This window comes from Harpia harpyja, chromosome 11, assembly GCF_026419915.1.
Source record: "Harpia harpyja isolate bHarHar1 chromosome 11, bHarHar1 primary haplotype, whole genome shotgun sequence".
Classification (NCBI taxonomy): Eukaryota; Metazoa; Chordata; class Aves; order Accipitriformes; family Accipitridae; genus Harpia; species Harpia harpyja.
In genome coordinates this window covers 44,598,008-44,616,861 of record NC_068950.1, presented here as the reverse complement: position 1 = coordinate 44,616,861, position 18,854 = coordinate 44,598,008, and the positions used below count along the sequence as shown (strand labels likewise).

General features: G+C 41.1%; 1 long non-coding RNA gene across 1 annotated transcript; it reads left to right on the top strand.

Moving 5' to 3' along the window:
- The first annotated feature begins 129 nt into the window (after nucleotides 1–129).
- LOC128147977 (uncharacterized) lies at nucleotides 130–7,950 on the top strand. Its single transcript, XR_008237147.1, has 4 exons — nucleotides 130–760; nucleotides 2,565–3,020; nucleotides 4,664–4,854; nucleotides 7,269–7,950. It is a non-coding gene; the product is annotated as an uncharacterized LOC128147977 (long non-coding RNA).
- The last annotated feature ends 10,904 nt before the right edge of the window (nucleotides 7,951–18,854 follow it).

Below are 18,854 nucleotides of genomic sequence, written 5' to 3'. Positions count from 1 at the left end.
CCCGAACCCTGTGGCTGGGAGATGAAGGTCTGTGCTGAACACAGTGAGAGCCCAGGGAGGAGCGGGCAGGGCTGCTCTCTCAGGGCAAACGTAGCACGCAAGGGCAACACGGACACTCCAAGGTTAGAAGAGGGTCGTGCTAAATCTGGGGTGGGGTGTCTGCACTTGTAGAGAATCCCTTTAAAAAAATAGGGTCGCAGATCTGATTTGCACTCTTTTCAAACGCTCGTTAGTTCTGGACCAGCCAGAATGAGGCGAGTGGAGGGCATTTGTTACTGATAATGAAACTATTGAACAAAAACCCTGTCCATACGCATGTTGTAGGCACTGGTGCAGCCATGGAGAGGTTCGTGGTATAGCCCGTGTATGAAGTTAGCAGCCTGCTACACCATTCAGGCTGGTTTGGGGCATTCGTAGGGGTGGTCGTTGCTTGTTTCAGTTCACGTCTTCCCTCCTTCCATGGTGTAACCAGAAGTCTCTTCTCCCAACAGTTTGAGAAACTTGCAAAGAGCTGAAGATGAGAGACAGAAGCCACTTTGCAGCTTTATATAGATCTTTTGCATTTCCTGTGGGATTTTATGTGAATTTTTGTGCTCTCTGTGGTGCAGGTGATAATGGGGAAGGAAAGAGTGGTGACAGAAATTCATGTAAAGCAGGAGAATACATTTGAGGAGGTCTGAACTTCAAAGAGGTGTTGATGGTAATGAAAATGCTGGGTGCTCAGCTTGCTGAAGAAGGAGTTGCTGATGCAAATGCTTCAGTATGTATTTAAAGTGAGATTTGGGCTTCCTGTTGTTTCTGGGGTTTTTTTTAAGTTGACCCATATATCATTTCCCTGGATTCATAAGATTTTTTTAGTACTCTGTTCTGTGAATGTATCAGAGGGACTACTTTTCAATTATAATTTTCATGCTTCTTATTTCATTTTCCATAATTAAGTGTTAGACTTTCATAAGATGCATTATCTCTAAAACGCTAGCGTTGCATAGCAATTTCATTTTATGTGAACTTAATTTGCAGAAATTTTTTAAAATACTTTTGCAGTTAATGTATTGGTTTATATTATTTTACAGGTTTTCCAGTAGATAGAATCTGTGTTCACAGTCAGAATGTGCTATATGTAATACAGGTTGCTTTTACTCAGGCTTAAAAGGGGATTAAACATTCTCATGAAAGCTGAGCACTGCTTGCTCAGAGTAAAGGAAAAAGAAACACTCTTCATTGCATTTCAGCCTGCACATGTATCTAAGTGACTGTTTATCATAACGAGAAGGCATCAGTCACCAGTTTTTGTACTGGGAGGCAGCCTGGGATAAATAACAAATCCTGTAATTAGGCGCCAATAGAATCTAATTGACTTACGTTAGTCCTCAAGCTGAAATCTAGCCTTTCTCTCTTGTCATGGCATGGAGCATCCTTTGTTTAATGAACACTGAAGGGAAATCGAGTGAGGTAAGAAAAAATAGCTCTTCTGAATGGATGCAGCCTTGTGCAAGTGTTTGAAGTTGTTATTTTAAGACCTTATTTTAGTGACTTTTGAGCTGAGCATTTAGAATATATAGAGTAGCATTTAGGAAAAATGTTAATGTGGTTGCTTACTTTAACATGAGCTGCAGCTCTGCCAGCAAAGATGAGACATGCCATTTAAGGAACACTAAAGCTTTGAGTGAAGTTTTTACTCGACTTTATTTAGAAACTTGCTGGAGTGCACCGGATGCTGGGGGAAACCAGAACACACTTTTTGGATTGTCAGACCAAAGGCAGGAAGGTTCCCACAGAGCCCTCCTCCTTATGTAGCTTCTGTTTCTTATTTAGATTTTGTTTTTTAATACCCAAGAGCTTTTAGTGGTGTTCTGACAATTGTGGCCTGGAAATTTGTCTAAATTAAAGCAGGTTTTGTTTGTTTACTTAAAAGTGCTAACAGACTCAGACAGTCCCACAGCATTTTTCAGGGCTTACATCATTCTAAAATAGATTCAATTGATTCAAAACAAATTTGACAAAAAAAATAATTTTCTTTGCCCACTTGATGTATTTGTATCTACATGAAAAGAACAGCTGAGCCTTGGCAGGTATGCTGAGTGTAGTATCTGGAATTGATATGAAATGTTAAGAAGCTTATTTTAGTTGCTGGAAGGTACAAGAGAACACAAGGAGTTAAACGAGCTAGTCTGAAGATGTGAGACTAAATGAAGGAGAGGTTGGGAGCCAGTTCCTCAGCTAATGTAAGTAAATGTGAGTTCCACTGAGGGTATATCAGATGAAGGGCTGCTCCCATACTGTTTAGCTGCTTTTTTTTGGATGATTTGAGGTTTTATGAATCCCCACATAAAGAAAGATGTGAAGAGCCAGGTATGCCTTCACAAACTGTCTGAAAAGTTGAGGACAATCAGTTGAGTCATGGAAGTTTTCTTCACATTTGTTCATTGCAGCTATATGATACAGTAGCTGTATTACAACACCTATAAAAAATACAAATTAGCATCAAACCCTTATCCACATTTATTTATCACATAATTAAACACAGGATCACAGTGTTTTTAACTCTAGTTTTGCCTTCCCAGACTCTCAGTCAGGCCCCAGGAAAAGCACATGAAAACTGCTGTGAGAGGAGGAAGCTACTTTGCAGTCCAGGAGTGCTTGCTGTGCTACTCCTACCACTTCACTGCTGGTTTTCTTGAGGACAGATGCATTAGCTCAAGTGCCATGAGATACTAGAGCTGCGCAGAAAGGAGAGATGGGTAAGCAGAGGATCTAGGTGCTCCAGAGGGTTAAATCCTGGGGTGCTCCAACAGCGGTAGGACTAACCTCCTCTGTAGTCCCAGGATAGAGGGGAGGAGTGTGACAGGCATATGGAAGTGCCCATTTCTCCACTGACCGCAGAGGGGGCATCGGGAGATTGTTCTCATGGAGTTGAAATTAGCTTTTGAAGGTAGCCACCTCTCTCTTTCTCATTCAGAGAAATGTCATCTGCTGTTGGTGGCGTGTCCTGTGGAAAAGTGAGAGACTGAAGGAAGAAGGTACGTGGTTTGGGCTCTGAATTTCAGCAACTGAGAGTTTTTAGGACTTCATAATTTATCTTTCAAGCAAAAAGACTATTATGTAGGCCTACACGTGTGTTGGGAATATTTTAAAAAAGAAATTCACAAAAGAGTGAAGTAGTGTGCAACTCCTTTCATACATAGAAGCTCTTCTGCCTTAGTCTGCCCCTATTCTAAAATGTTGGGAGACCAAAATCCTGGGAGAGATTAAAGGATATGAGGGAGAGATATGAGAGTGACAGTCCGGTTCATGGCCATTGGATTTGGCATTTGTCTCTTGCCACAAAGAGCTTACAAAACCATGAATAATTACATAATAAATACAGTTGTGGAAACAGCTCATTTGAAGAAGACAAGGAGTGTGTACACTTGTTTACATTACTGAAAAATCTGAGTTTCTGATTTGTCTTACTCCTGCAAAAAAATGCAAAGAGCAAAAAAATGCAAAGAACAAAAAAAGCAGAATTATATTCTAGTTAAGGCATAATCTAATAGTGTGTACAATTCCCTGCTGCAGGACCAGCGTGTGTCCTGAATTGCACTGGTACGAGCTGAAGAGAACAGAATTCGATTCTGAGAATCCAGGTAACTGGTGGTGATACCCAAATCAGAAGAAAAACAAATTTGACTTTCGTGGGTTGAAATGGCAAATCACTTGTTGATTTTACCTGTACAGTTACCTGAAATCACTGAATGGCTTCTGAAAAACTGTTCTACAGTTTCAATGTGCAGCAGCTATATGAAGATCTGTTGCTTCCTCCATTTTAAAGGCCTAATCAAGAGTCTTCTGAAGTCATCCAAAAGCTTTTTATTGGTTAGAGGTGATGCAGATTCAATTGCAAATAGTTAGGTTGCTCGCTGGTATATTACTCTAGGAAAGTGCTGATTGATTTATTCTCCTGTGCAAATGTTTGGCGATGAGTGGTGACACCAAAGCCTCAGTCTGTGTTCGACTGTTTGGAGTCCCTTGAACATGGTTTTGTAAGGCCATTGCTAGCTAGTAATTGGTAACTGGATGTGGTTAGGGTAGTTAGATAAACATACAGAGGAAGGGGATGAATCACTAAGTAAATATAATGTTGATACTGTAGGAACTGCTGTTACGTACAGCGCATTTGTGGCAGATGTGACGTATTTGTTTTCTGTTGTCAGGAAAATGTTACTTGAATTGAGTCTAAATGTGTAGTTCCAAATCTGCATATCCACACCTTCTTGATGCATATGTTGTCTCCATTTAGACTCTTAACCAGTTGTCAGCTTTTAACGTACCCCACTTCTTTTTACATATCCCCTTAGAATCTGGTCCCCTAATCCGAGGTCAGATCAGAGAAGCTTCCATTGCTGTAAATGTCAGTGTAGTTGCATCATTAAAAGCCCCTAAATTAGATGGTCTGTGTTAATGTAAAAAGACATTTATGCCAGTGAAACAGCATTATAGTTATTAGTGGAGCATGTTGGCAGTTTCTGTTAGCAATTTTTGCAACCATGTAACATTGAAAGGGATAAAAATACCATTTACTGTGATTTGCATGCCACATAAAGAGGACAGAGTGATACGGTACCACAATCACGAAGAAAAGCCCTGCAAGTAGTTTTCTGTCCTCTTTTTTGCACTTTTTCAGCATCTTGGTGGGTACACTAAATCTACCTGAAGAGCCTTACGCTGCTTGTGGGTGCTCGGGCTGGGGCACCCCGTTATCCAGCAGTCCCAGGGCAGCCTGGTCCATGCTTCAGCGGATGGAGCCGTCAGCCTTGTTGGGAGGGAAGAGGAACCGAGGCAGAATGGTCGATGCCAACATTTGCATGCATCCAGGTAAAGGGTTTATTCATTCCTGTTTAGTGTTGAGGATTTAACCATTAAAAAGGCCTAATTAGAAGACAAATTAGATGTTCGATCACCCTGTTGCAACTGAGATAAAAAGCATGTATATCTAAATATATGATATGTGCATATATATATGATACATGTATATATATGCGTATGTACTGAAATGAGTTCTCCAATCCCTTAGTGTTAATTTTATTTGTAATGCACAATCTTTCTTCAGAAGAAAGAAAGATCAAAATTCATATCAGAAGTGTGGTTAGTACATTCCCTTCGTGTGTGTGCATGCATATACGTGCACCTAATTCACAATTTCCAGCCCCCAGTTTCCAAATGCTGGGTCCCACTCTGCCACGGCAGAGTCCTCAGTTCTCGGCAAAGCTGGACTGCTTTGAAATCATTTTTTGAATACAAAAAACTCATGTCTGAGCTTTGAACTCGGTGAAATTTGCCATGATTTGTAGAATATCTCTGCCTTGAGTTTTGGTGCAAAGTTTCAGCAAGGAACTGAGTACTAAGCCACAATACATAGAAAATTACATAAGCTATTGCCAGGCAAGATATTGCAGTGATACCATAAAATCCTTCTCTGGTTACTGCTTTCCTGATCCACTTGGCATGAAAAGTTATCTTGACTTCTACTTACTATTATCATAAAAACTACAGGGGTTTCTTCTTGCTGCTACTTGTTTTGTGAAAGATCCAGTAATTGGTAACATGTGAATTAACATTTTGCAGTAACAGAACAGAGCGCACAAACAACCATGAGAAATAGTGTTCTGAAAAGTCACTTTAGCATTTAAATCTATGGCAAGCATCAGAGCTAGAAAACCACACTCTTTAAGAAGCAATGGACTTGCACATCAAGTAGCTTACTTTTCTCATGCTGGTAACCACCTATGTGAATATTTGCAACTAAAATGGAAACATGATAAAAAATTAATAGTCATCACAGATCCTTTTATGCGATGCTTATATTTTTGTGAATCTTTGCAGCAAATTCTGTTGTATCTTCATACTGGAATTGTTTTATACTTGGTTTGAATGTACTCCCTTGCAATGTTATACTGTGGTCTGCTGCTTTGTTAGAATTTTAGTTATTGGTAACATGTTTAGCTTAGTTTGGTGCACTACAAATTATGTGTATGGTCCATAACATTGATTGTGAAACAGTGAACAACTAACAATGCCAGAAAAAGAATGAAAAAGAAAAATCAGAGTCAAAACACCCTGTAAAGTCTTAAGGTACATTTTAAAAGATTGATGAGTTTTCCAGCCTCCTGTGGGTTACCTCTACTATACAGGCTAGTGAATTACTTGGATCATCTTCCCCCTGATATCCTTGACTTAATTGAGCTGTAGTGTGGGAAACATTTATTCAACAACTGCAGGCGCCAACGCTGCGGGGGAGCTCTTCAGCTGGGCTGGAGAGTGAGGACTGTAAGATTCTCAGAGATTGTTCAATACAGCCGTTAAAACACAGCAATGGATAAAGCCTTCTTGAAACCTCTAAGTCACTGGATAGATCTTTTGATTCGAAATCTTTTTGAACTAGGGTCACCTATGGTTCCTTTGCAGCTCTCAGCCTCGCTGTTGCATAAAAGAGGCCTTCAAATTTCGCCCATTTTGTCTGACAAGATCCTTTTTTCAGTGTTCGTCCTTCATGACCACAATTCAATCATTTAAGATGACAAAAACCACCTAACAGTGGGTTCTCAATTCTAATGGAGTCATTTTTAGCTGGTATTGTTAGTAATAAAGTAAAAAAGGAACACAGGCTTTCAAATTGGAAGCAACCTGGTACTTTTAAGAAGCTATTCTGGATAACTGAATGAGCAGTGCTAAAGAAATGGAAGGAAATTTGAATTTTGTCCTTGCAAGATACTTTAATCCAATATTTATAAGCAAGACTGTAAAATCAGGACCGTCAGAGAATGAGCTCTGTAACTGGAAGCAGAAACTCGCTGGTTCCAGACCTGGCCCTGCTTTGTGACAGTAAGCACATTGCTTAATTACGTTGTCTTGCTTTTCTCTGGTTTTGACGCTGGGATGAGAAGCAGCTTTGAGTAAGGCTGAACGTACCTGTGATACAGAGGAGAAGAGAGGGAGCAACAGGTTTTCTGCTGGCAGGTGGCACTGAGCGCTTCCTGCGGCAGATGGAGCTGGGGTACTGAGTGTGTAGTCCTCTGTGCACCTCCAGTAAATCCAGTCCACACTGGTGACCAGAGAATCACTGTAAACAGGGACCTTTGAATGTTCATAGAGAGGATATTATAGAAAGCCAAGAAACCAAGGCTGGGATATGCAGTTAGCAGAGTGAATTTTTCCACAGAAACCTCAAAGACATTTCCAGTTTTAATATTTTTAGCTTTGAAAATATAATCCAACTTTCTCATTTTTAGGTCTCTGACCATTATCCCCTGGTCTCAGCAGAACAGCAGCAGAGTATTTAACAGCTTCATTAATGCCAGAGTAATAATTACATACTGCAGGAGTGGCTATTGCATCAGGAATTTTTGTACCAGAACTGCAACTGCATTCTGATTCTTGAGAACTCAAGAGCAACATTTGTAAAGGTATAAAATTAGTGAAAAATATTATGTAATCTGAATCTAAAACAATACTAGTATCTTAAAAAAGAGAAAATGGGAGCCTGTGACCTGGCTGCACTGCAGAACAGGTAGCTTACTCAGCGTGGGGTTAGTTACAGCTGCTCAGAATAACAGTTTCACCCTCCACCCCTTCACGGAAAAGACTAAGGCAAAAGTGCAAGCTGTTGGCTGGGCTGAGTAATTAATCCACAGAGAATGGCTTACCCAATGAGTCTGCTTTGTCTGTACACAGATTTGAATTATAACAGTATTTGAAATGATGCATTTTCATTTCTTTCCTTGCTACAACATGATCACAAGTTACTGCTGTGAATTTTTTCAGTGCAATATTCAGAACTGTGTTTCATATTTATAATTGGCCAAATAATCCAGATGCCAGCTTCTGTTTTCTTTGTGATTATTTATTAATTGTGTTCATTACATTTATATGTATAAATGTAATATCTAAATATTCTCAGAGTTATCATACTAGATTTCAAAACATGCACAAAACAATAACAAAACTAAAGTAAAAAAGAATTTGCAAGATCTTGTGGTATTTGCTGATTTATAAATGACAGAGATTACTAGCTATGTGTGAATCACACAGGTGGGAAAAACAGGTCATCTGTCACGTTTCTTTCCTCTGGATCTTGAAAATAGAAACTGGAGCTGGCTCAAGGGCTTACTGCAAGAAAATGCCTTTCTCTTTTAGAGAAACTTACTTGGGGAAACATGAGAGATGTGAAGCTTTGTGCATACTTACAAAGTCTTTTCATCTTAATTATGAGCATCTGAGACCTTACAATTTTTTCAAGCATCAGGATGGTACAGTGATGTTATTTTATAGCAAGGCCTGTATAACTATAGTTAGAATCCACATGCACATTTTTCACATAGTCCCCAGGTGCCTGGTTAATCAGTCGGATCCCTTAGTGACTCTTCTAAGCTTTGGGTTAGTTTCTGAAGCGTGACACTTCCAGAGCCTTCCCACCATTCTGCCTGTGTTAGGTCTCATTTTAAAAATGACACTTTAATTTGATATTTAACTATTGTCCAGCCTGGAAAGAAGGAGGAAGCCAGAGCGGAGGCTTTGGGGCAGCTGCTGAGGGCTGCAGCTGGACGGTCCACAGGGCCTTGCACCCTGGCACTTACCTATCTTCAACTTCACATCACCTGTCAGGTTGCAACGAAGCTGTCTTTGTGCTCCCAAGAGCTTGGCTTAAACATTATTTATGCCTTTTCTTGTAATTTGACCAATCTGCATAGAACGTGGCGAGGGAAGTCGGGGTGTGCTTTATAAATCGCCTGTAAAGCTACAGCATGCGGCAGCAGCATGAAGTTTTCCTCTGCACCCACTCCCCGTCGCATACGGAGAAAAGACCAGTAAAGTGGGTAGAGCAGAAGCGAGGGGCTTTCATGCCCTGGCCCATTACATCACTTCGGCACTGCCTGCTGGTTATTTGCTCTCTATATCACTTCTCCCCAGGGGGCTCAAAGAAATCAGCAAATCTCCCCCAGCAGAGCTACGAATCCCTAGCCCAATTCATTCAGGCGCAGCAGGAAAGCCGGGGATTAATCAGAGGGAGAATGCTGTGAATTCCTGCGCGCTTTTTCTTTCCCCAGCGCAGCTGGTGGTGGGGACACTGCCAGATGAAAGCGGGGCTGTCAGCATCCATCAGCCTGGCTCCGGCGGCTGCATTCCAGGGGATGGGTTGGCCTCAGCTGGTAGCTCCGGTGCCGCTTCCCTCTGCCAGGTTAGATGCGGGAGGAGTTCACGTTCAAGTACACCTCGTTCTTCCAGCTTTCGATCTGTTTTTAGGAGTTACCAAATTCTCTAAGACAAAATTAGAATGGAGATAGTTTTGAAGGTTAGGCCACAGCATCACAGAAACCAGGGATGGGAGAATTTATTGACAGCCCATCTTCTCACCACTTCGGAGTTGTTCTTTTTCTGATCTTAAATTTCCGAAATGAGGTTTCTGTGATGTAACAGGGAAGCTATTCTTAAGGAGCTTTTTACAGGAAATTCTGTTTTCTCTAGGATGTCATTGTTCAGTTACGACTTATTGTTGTAGTTCTCCACGGTGGTAAAATACCCACTGATAGAGCTGAATTTTTCCTTTTTTTGATTCACAGAATCCCACTATGTGTATTAATCATCTTCTGTTCTCCAGCCCCCACAGGACTGTCCACATGTATTACTGTTATGTAGCTGTGCTGTGATCATACATGGGAGTCACTGAGTGGGAGCCCATGTTTTTTATTGTAGCATATTTATCAGAAGAGTGCTCCACTGCATTGCAAACCATAAACAAGTATCAGAAATACTGTGATAAATGAATGTTAGAACAGCACAGCATGAAGCAGTGGCCAGGCAGCCTCAGTGCTAGGTCTTACCATAAAATTGGGCACTCATTAGGTCTGCAGTATTATTGGAAATGTGTCCCTCCAGGTTTCCTCCCATGAAGACAGTGATCCCCAGTAATCCCCTGCTGTGCTGACCGCCAGCAATCTGCCACATCACAGTCAGCAGCCTGCAGCTGGCCAGCAGAATCGTTTTCTATACAATAATGATGGTCTGTGAAAAATGTTAAGGAAGGAGAAAAAATTGGAAACTGTTGCTTTTAAGACAATTTTAAGTTCAAGGGCCAGCCTGTGCCAAGACTAATCAGAAATGTGGCAAAAACTAATATGCAATCTTCTATGAAGGTGAAAATCAATTTATTTTAATATAATTTATAATATTATTAATGAAATTTGTGAGTACATATGATTTGAAGTAGTAATATACTCATGTTCAAAGTCTTTATTTTGAAATTTGGGATTTGGGGATTTGTTTACATTTTAACATACAGAATTCCAAAAATTGTAATTCTCTTTCATTACTATTTGCCATCCTGCAACTACTTTTTCTTTCTTGCTTTGATCTGAAAGGCCATAACAGGTCCACTTCAGCACCTATCTTTGCAGAATAGAGCATTTACCACTTGGCCGTGCAAACAGTTGTGCCGGGGTGACACAAGGCTGGGGATAAGCAGTTGGAAATGGTAAAGGGTTGTACCTTAAGCCAGTGGTGCTGTTAAAAATTCATGCACGAAACACAACTGGGGGAGGAGGGGGAGGGAGAAATGAACATGGGGATGAAAATTAATGACTTGGGGGAAGAAATTCTTAAATCAGCATTGCCACTGGGAAAATCGTATTTTTATGCATTTCTACTATATCCTTAGTGTCCTCAGGCTCCTGAACTTTGGATGCAAAGAGCTGAACAGGCCTATTTGCTATTCAGTACCTTTTCGTGCTTTTCTGTGATTCTCTGAATATATTTATCTTGTATATGCATATGTAAAAATCTCTTATTTTAGTTATTGTTTTCCTTTCCGACCTAAAACTTGTATTCCAACTAGTAAAGACTTGCTAGAGACTAAGTGGGCATTGTTTAAACACTTCCCGTCTAGCTCCACTGGTATACTTCAATCTGTTTTGCTAAGGAGAAAAAAAGATTAATCATTCTTGGGGTTTTTTTTTAGAATACTTGATTCTGACAGTGAAGGCAATTTGTGTGGCTTAACTGTGATGCAGACACTATCCTCCTGTTGTTTGAGTCATACTATCTTATTTTATCCAAGTTCTTAGAAATAACTCTCTGAAAGGTCAATCTTAGTTTAGTAATTGGGATTTTGGGGGTTTGGTAGGAACAATCTAGTTCCAAATAATTAACCTGGACAGCATGTCATTGAAGGAAGAAAAAAAATAACTCCCCCATTTCTCTGCTTTCCATTTAGATCTCCGCACAGGTTACCAAGACCTAGGGTCTCGGTGTGCAGTCGTACAGTGCGTCTGCTCACCTGTTTACCCGTCCCAAGAGGTGAGGAACGAGCAGAACGTGTCTGAATTACTTCTGCGCAGGATAGCTGAGCTGGGGGTAATAATTTACTGCAGATACAGACCGACAATAAATTAGTACGCCCCCAAGAGTCTGGAAGAAACAGAGGAGGAGCAGTGACTCATTTCTGAGTCATAGAGCCTCCCCGGATTTATCCTGGGATGATGTACTGTATGCACCACTCCTTGATCTGGTCTGTCTCGAAAGGACAACTGAGCCCTCAACAGCCCTGAATATAATTGTGGAAAAATAAATGTTAGCTAGCAGCAATCATTCCTTGGCAGCAGCAGACTTTATTATGTTTTGTAAGATCTTCCCTGTATCAGGTCAGAATTTTGATAAGAAATGGGGAAAAAATGCAGGGCAGATTGGTTTGGCTGCTCAGTCAGTCTGCAATCAGAAGTTGTCAGATCACCCCTCTGCAACCCTTGGCATGAGTTACAGGAGCTGCTTTGGGGGTGTATTAGGGATCAGTCAGAGATCCCTATATTGTTAAAGTGGTGGGCAGCCATGCAGCAGCAGAGACAACGCTTTTTGTGCTTTTTCTTTCTGCTCGGTTTCTTCTAAAGGTTCTTTCTGCTGGGAGCATTTTCACTGCTTAGCATTGTTTGATGCCTGAGGCTGCATCGATCTCCCACCCAGCCCCGCACCCCATGGCCACCCGCTGTGGCTGTGCTTGGGGACCTGCCCTTCTTCTCAGCACCGATTCCTAACGGCAGGGGAGGATGGAGGTTTCAGACCTCTGGCACAAACAAGGCGCCCTGTAATCAAAACCATCTGGGTTTATATGGGTCCTTTTGAATTGGGTGGAAACCACCGCTTGAGAATACCAATTGTACCAGAAGCTTTCTCAGGCAAATAAAACTCGTGTAAGGGATTGGTACCAGTCCTGCGCTCAGTCGTGGGGTGTACGAGACGACAGGAGGAGAGGTATCTGGAAAGCCCTGCAGTATTCTGTGGTTGGGGCTCCAGTGTAATTACAGCAACCTCAGACCCTTGTAGGGCACAGCATATAGGAATCATAAAGCTACTTTAAAGTCATGGTCCCCGTTCTTTGCCAGAGCACAAGAATAGAGAGGCTGAAAATCTGGAGTTTAGACTTTGACAAAATCTGTTCTGAGGCGGGAGCAGTTCTAATTCCTCATAACCTTTTCAGGATTGCTTACAGCACATTTCCATCCTAGAGCTGTGGCTGCATTTTGTCTTACCAGGCACCAAAGTCAAGATTTGAACCCCTGTTTATAAAGTATTTGGTTGAAGGCACTTTAATCTCTTTGCAGCGCTGACTACTCCTAGCTGGCAGAATAGCTGTGCTAGTTGGACTGTGGACTGTTGTTAATTTTCATAGATTTTTCTTTTTACAGATCACAAGTGTTGTGTGTGATTTGATGAGCAATCTAAAAGGAGGAGGTTGTATTCCCTCTTTTTTCTACCTTTCCTTTAGTCCAAGCCTCATGGTTCCACTTCCACTCTATTATTCAAAGTAATAGCACTCATTAGACCTTTTGGTGAGCTGATTTAACTCCCCGTCTGGCAAGAAACTATTAGCTTGGCAAGATAAAAAGTGTGCTTTCTGCTTGGTTAGCAGTTGGAGGGGTCCAACAAGCATCAGAGCCAGCACATGATAAGCTTCAGGAATGCATGGCTGTGAGGAGGAGGAATGGTTCCTCCCCCTTTAAGGATCAGGGAGCTATCAGATCAGTTCGCTCCATCTCCTGTAACTTCACCCTGAACCTCCCACCATGTTCCAAATTTGAACAGTCAACAGGTTAGGAAAAAGTGAACAGGCTTTCAAACTCGGACACTGGTGCAATGAGGGGACCAACAAGCTAAAAACAACCACAGAAACCCAACTGATGGTGCAAGTCGGCCAGGAGAGTTCTTAATTTCTCCTTGTCTAACAGACCTTTTTTTGGCTTATTATATCTGTTTCCTTGTGAAAGTTTCATGGATAATGTATCTATCTTAAGTACGTTAAATGTCAGATATTTTGGCAGGGGTCCGTTTTAATGATAGTTCTGTTTTAAAGATGATGAATGTCCACTGTAAAAAATTCATTGTCCTTCTTCCTGTTGACTGAAGCAGGTATTGATAACAGTCTCAGAAGATGAAGCCGTCAGTCACTAAACAGTCATAAGCATTAAAAATGTATGTAAAGAAATAAATTTCCCTTATTCCTATTTCTTTTACACACATCAAATATGGGATACAATGAGAGGTTTGGATTAAAGATTAGTGCTAAGTTTGAGCTGAGAAGATCTAATGAACTACCTGTAATAGACACCATGCTGAACCATGCTGAACTATTCACCAGTAGTGAATAGACCTGGACAGAAATGCAAAATTCATTAGAAACATCATTGCACAGGAAGGAATATTTATTTCTGTGACTTTTCCATTTTTCTATCAGACGAAGTCGTGTTTCACGAGCAATTCTTGCTTCCTTCTGCATGAGCAGTGGTTCTCATAGCACATCCATAGGCAGTTCTAATCAACCTAACGCTATTAGGCAGTAACAAGCTCTTGGAAACAATACAAGGATGTAACTTGACATTACATGTATATATATTCAGATAATTTTGTTAAGCACAGTTGAGGAAGCTTGGCTGCTATTTTATGAAATAAGTGAATCCAAACTAAGTTGCTACACCTATAAAAATAGCCATTACAGACAGACCTCCAGATCAGAATGTTATTCACAACATTAGACTTGTGATCAATATCTGTGAGAGAGTGTTGCTAGAAATAGTCATGCCATGGTAAACCTACATGCCGTTTGCTTCCTGCTAGCTCAGAACAGTTCAGGCCCTAGTCATTCTGAAAAGTTTCCACCATGTTTTATCTTCAAGAACATACAGAAGAAGCAAAGCCACTCGACTCAATAGAGAAGAAGAAAATCCTCTGCATTCTTAGATTGCATAGCAGTGTCACGTACTCACTGAAAGGAGATGAGTGCTAACTCTGCCTTTGCCTTATGAGGTGACATTTTCATTCCCAGAAGACTTGCATTTATGCAACTATAGATTTGCAGATTAGGAACAGGAGGAAGGCTTTGCCTGTGTACGTGTTCCACAGTACCTGGGGGGTTTATTGTAAATCAACAAACTGGTCCTCCAGAGGCAAATCTCTTTTTGAACTCATCTGGGAAGTTTGTATCTGGATCTGATGCTGCCACCTGGTGTCTAGGTGATGCTTTAGGCTGGCCCAAACCCGCAGGTGAGGGCCATCTCCGCACAGAGGGCTGTTGCCATCCCGGATCATATAAGGGCCTGGGGTAAGAGGACCAAGGATAAAACGGGTTTGTAAGCCTAGCTGCACCTAAGGACCCGCTGGGTTATCTCCAAATCCACAAAAAGCTGATTCCACCTACCATGCTGTCTGCAGCAGCCAGTGAGGAGGAACCTGGGTTGTGAAGGTCCTCGGCACTGGCTCAGATGGGGGGGGACCTGGGATTCTTCTGTCTGGAGCAGTCTGGCAAATTCTCATTTCATCTTCATCTTCCCAGCAGCAGCAGGCAGAAGAGTGGCCCTGGAGGCAGGACGATCCCCACAGAGTGGTCCAGGTCTTTAGGATGGGTAAGTGCCAGAGTCAAAATACATCTTTTAGGAAGCAGAATCAGAGGACTTCACAGTAGCTTTCCATTTACAAAATTGGCTGCACAAAATGAGCTGGACAAGAGAGACCAGGGCTCTGCAGGGTGGGATGGTTTGGCCAAGCTGGCGCGTAGGTTGACTCTGCTGCCATTGCGCTTAGCTGCCTTGCAGGGCGGCTGCCCTGGAGGGGCATTGCCTTTGATAACAGGGATTGATTAGGCAGCCCTCTTGCTTTTTCTTGTGTCCTAATGTGATATTGGTAAAAATGTTTGTGTAACCGTGCTGTGAATTAAGTTAGAAGCACTAAAATAACTAACACCCACCACCCCCCTGTTTATTTTTAACATGGATGAATTCCTCATCCAGTTCACCCCGCAAAAACACTTGTATGAGAATTTGCACAGCCTCTTGATGAACCGGATGGGAAATCAATCCAGCTGGAGAAACAAAAATCTACATCCCCGTTCCAACAAAAAAATTATGGCCCAGCCAGATCCGTTCCTCAGTCTGTGCCGTGCTGTGCGGAGACAAGACAAAGTGCTGGTCTGAGTTACACTTTAAGCAATCCAGCCTTTGAATGTGAGACAGTCTAAGGCTACACCTGGAAACAATTTGCTCTCCACCTCTTTTTCTTTCTCTCTCTCTTTCTCTGCAGTATGCCTTTTTGCTTGGTTTCACTATACAGTACCACAAACAGCTATATGAGCATGGAGCGGGGATAACTCACGTGCCTGGGGCTGGGGAGAGGAAAGGCTGCCTGAGCTGATGCTGCCACCAACAGAAATGTCTTTGGTACTGGGGCCAAGTAATCAGGTAAAATGCTTTCTGTCTGCCTATGCCAAGCAGTTTCTTTTGCTATTCTCCAAATATTTATGTCTTTGCAAAATACATAAACATTTCAACAGTGGTCTCTCTAGCACTTATTTCCAGCACTTAATGTGAAGTTGCTGTTTCCATGCTCCTAAACCTCCTTCGATATGACTAATTCACACTGGGTGAGCTCCTGACTTGCCTAACCAGAGGCACGTAGCCCCATAGTATGAGAAACAAACTCAGACAGAGAAGTAACGGGAAGTGGTGACGGGGAGAGCCGCGCTGCTCTGTGTTTGCATATCTGCAACTGAAGTTCATGTCTCCTTACTTCTCTTTTTCCCTTCTTATTTTCCTCCTTCCTCCTTTTCTGCAGTGGTTAACAGAAGAATTTGAGGTTTAAAAGGTGCCTGTCTCTGAACTTTCCAACAGTAACAAAAATGCAGGAGAAGTTTGGATTTTAGATTAACGTTAAATCTAAATTCAGCTGGTATATTAGAGTTCAGTGTTTCCTCTACTATTTATTAATAATTTAGACACTTAGTGTACCTTCTCATCTTAAAATTCTGAACTCCTCACTGATCTACACTAGCAAACACCCCGACACATAAGAATTTTCCCAGTTAGGATGAGTAACTGAGGAGCTGAATTAATCAACATTGCGTGGTCTGTGGCAGCTTGGAGATAAAATTCCTGAGCCCCTGTTAATTCATTGACTTTCTGCAAAAAGCCTTCCTTTTATATTTTTAGAGCTTAGAGGATGGCATGTACATAGCAAGTTACATCTAAATAGCACACTCTCCAAAAAGTTTGCTATTTTCTTAATGTTCATGAATATTTCAGGAACTCGTGCTAAGAGGTTTCAGTGCATTCCAGGACAATGATTTCAGGTTTCTGTTTTGCCTTAAGAGGAAACGTGGCTTACTGTGACACATTCTACATGGTTTGCATTATTCTTTTAGACAGGGTTTATTGCTGTTACAGAATCAGATGTCCTGAAAATATACTACTTTTTTTTTTTTTTTTTTTTGTAAGCAGGAGTATATGTTCTTCCAACTTTCTCCCGGTTTTTCCATTCTTATCATCGGTCCTTGACATGAGATGGGCATCATTTTTGGCTGTTGTGAGAGTAGAGTTCTCTCTAGAAATTCATTCATTCTCTTAAGTCATGAGCAAGACTGGAGTTAAGGAATAGAGTTTACTTTTCTCACCCTTTCAGCTCATTGTTTTCCATTGCTTGAACTGGTGAATACACTTGGATGAAAATTTGCAGTGACAGCAATGCACAAGATAACCAAATTAGCCTTTTCCAGCTGAAATGTCTGTGATTCTGTTGTAAAATAACTACAGTGATTGGCATCAGCACATGTTATAGCATCTGGGAAACGTTAGCTTAACCTCAGTACAAGTTACATTTCAATATGTAAATGTACAATTTCATTAGTAATCTTTGCTTAAATTGATGCATTTTTGATATACCATAAGACCTCTTAAAAATAATACTCTGTTTAACAAATACATTTGCTGCCTACAAGGTGTATGTTCTCAGACAACTGAAGGAGCGCTTAAATAACATATAAAATCCATGTCAGAGTTCAAGATACGTGCTTATACCGATTGCTTTTACTTTAAAGAAATGCCTGATAGCATGCTAAGGAAATTATTGTAATTTAAAAAACCAGAATGTGAGAGAAGCCAATATTAAAAAGTATCTGGGTCATTCCTTCTCATAGTTAGAGCGGAGAACTCAAAGAATGCTGAGAGACAAGCTCTAGCTAATCTCTCTATCGTAATGTAACATGAACTTGCCTTACAACTGGTTTAGGTAGGTTTGCACAAAAATACAGAGCTGTTAATTGGGGCAGCTGAGTTGCAGTCATTTTGACAACTTTGCATTTGGGAGCAGAAAGGCAGAGGGCTAACTAATAACCCAAACTGCTGTATACGAATGTGAATTGTTGCATTAAGGTAAGAGACAACAGATTATTTTTCCCTTAAGTTAGCCATCTCTTGCATTAACTATTTTAGACTGAGTAAAATGAGGATGGCAAGATTCAGTAATACAAAGTCCTTTGACCACATTAAATGTTTCTGTTATTTAGCTCAGTTAAATGATGCTAGCTAGAATAGTCAGTGACACAGAGACAGCAATTTACTACTCCAGCTACAGGGCACTTCCCTGCCCAGGGACATAGAGCTGTAACTCCTAATTACAGGTGGATTAATCGGTGACAACTGAGGCAACTATTACTGCCAGCTGCCCTCTTCTGCCATGGATCACCTTCTCACAGGTTTGGGATCTGTCTGTGCTTCTTGGCCAGCTCCATTTACAGCCCGATATAGTGATGTAATTTGAAATCAGTGACGGTTAACATAAATATGCTGGGTTGTGAACTGGGACAGCTGAGGAGTGGAAGGTTCCTTGACTATGATGTATATCTACAGGGATGGAAACCTCCAAGGACCACAGCTCACAGCAATAATTGCTTTAGCCACCCCACCTCCAATCATCTGCTCTTGGAATAAGAGCCTGCACTTGGGCTCAGATGGAAAATAAGATTAACAAGAAAACCACTTTCCTTTCTAAATTTTTCCCCTGTATAATACACACACTTTTATAAGAGGACAAAACCCCCTATCTTGCTAACTCTAATTCAGTCCCTAGTCTGTGGGGCAGCTTGCCTTGATTACATTGTACTAAATTACTCATCTTGGATATATGCTTCTCTTTATTTTCTCTGCCAAGAGCAAAAATATGATATTATTTGGCAAGAGGAATGTGTATCTAAAATGTCAAATTACAGCTCATAACTATTACCGGATAGTTTTGGCGATAGCCCTTTGTGATTGTTCCAAAACAGATGTCTCTTTCTAGGAGATCCTTAGAACTAATAGATGCTTTATGTTTGGTTTGAGGTGGTATTTTGAGAATGTCACACAAGGACACTAGCTGGGTGCATATATTGCTTTAGTTTAACTTTAAAATTCTAATTTCTCAAGACTTCCAAGTCTTCAAATTGCATTAACTCATAATTCTGCGTGTACACACAGTGCAAACATGGAGAATTGCAGATCCTTTTTTACAATGACCAATATAGCCAACCT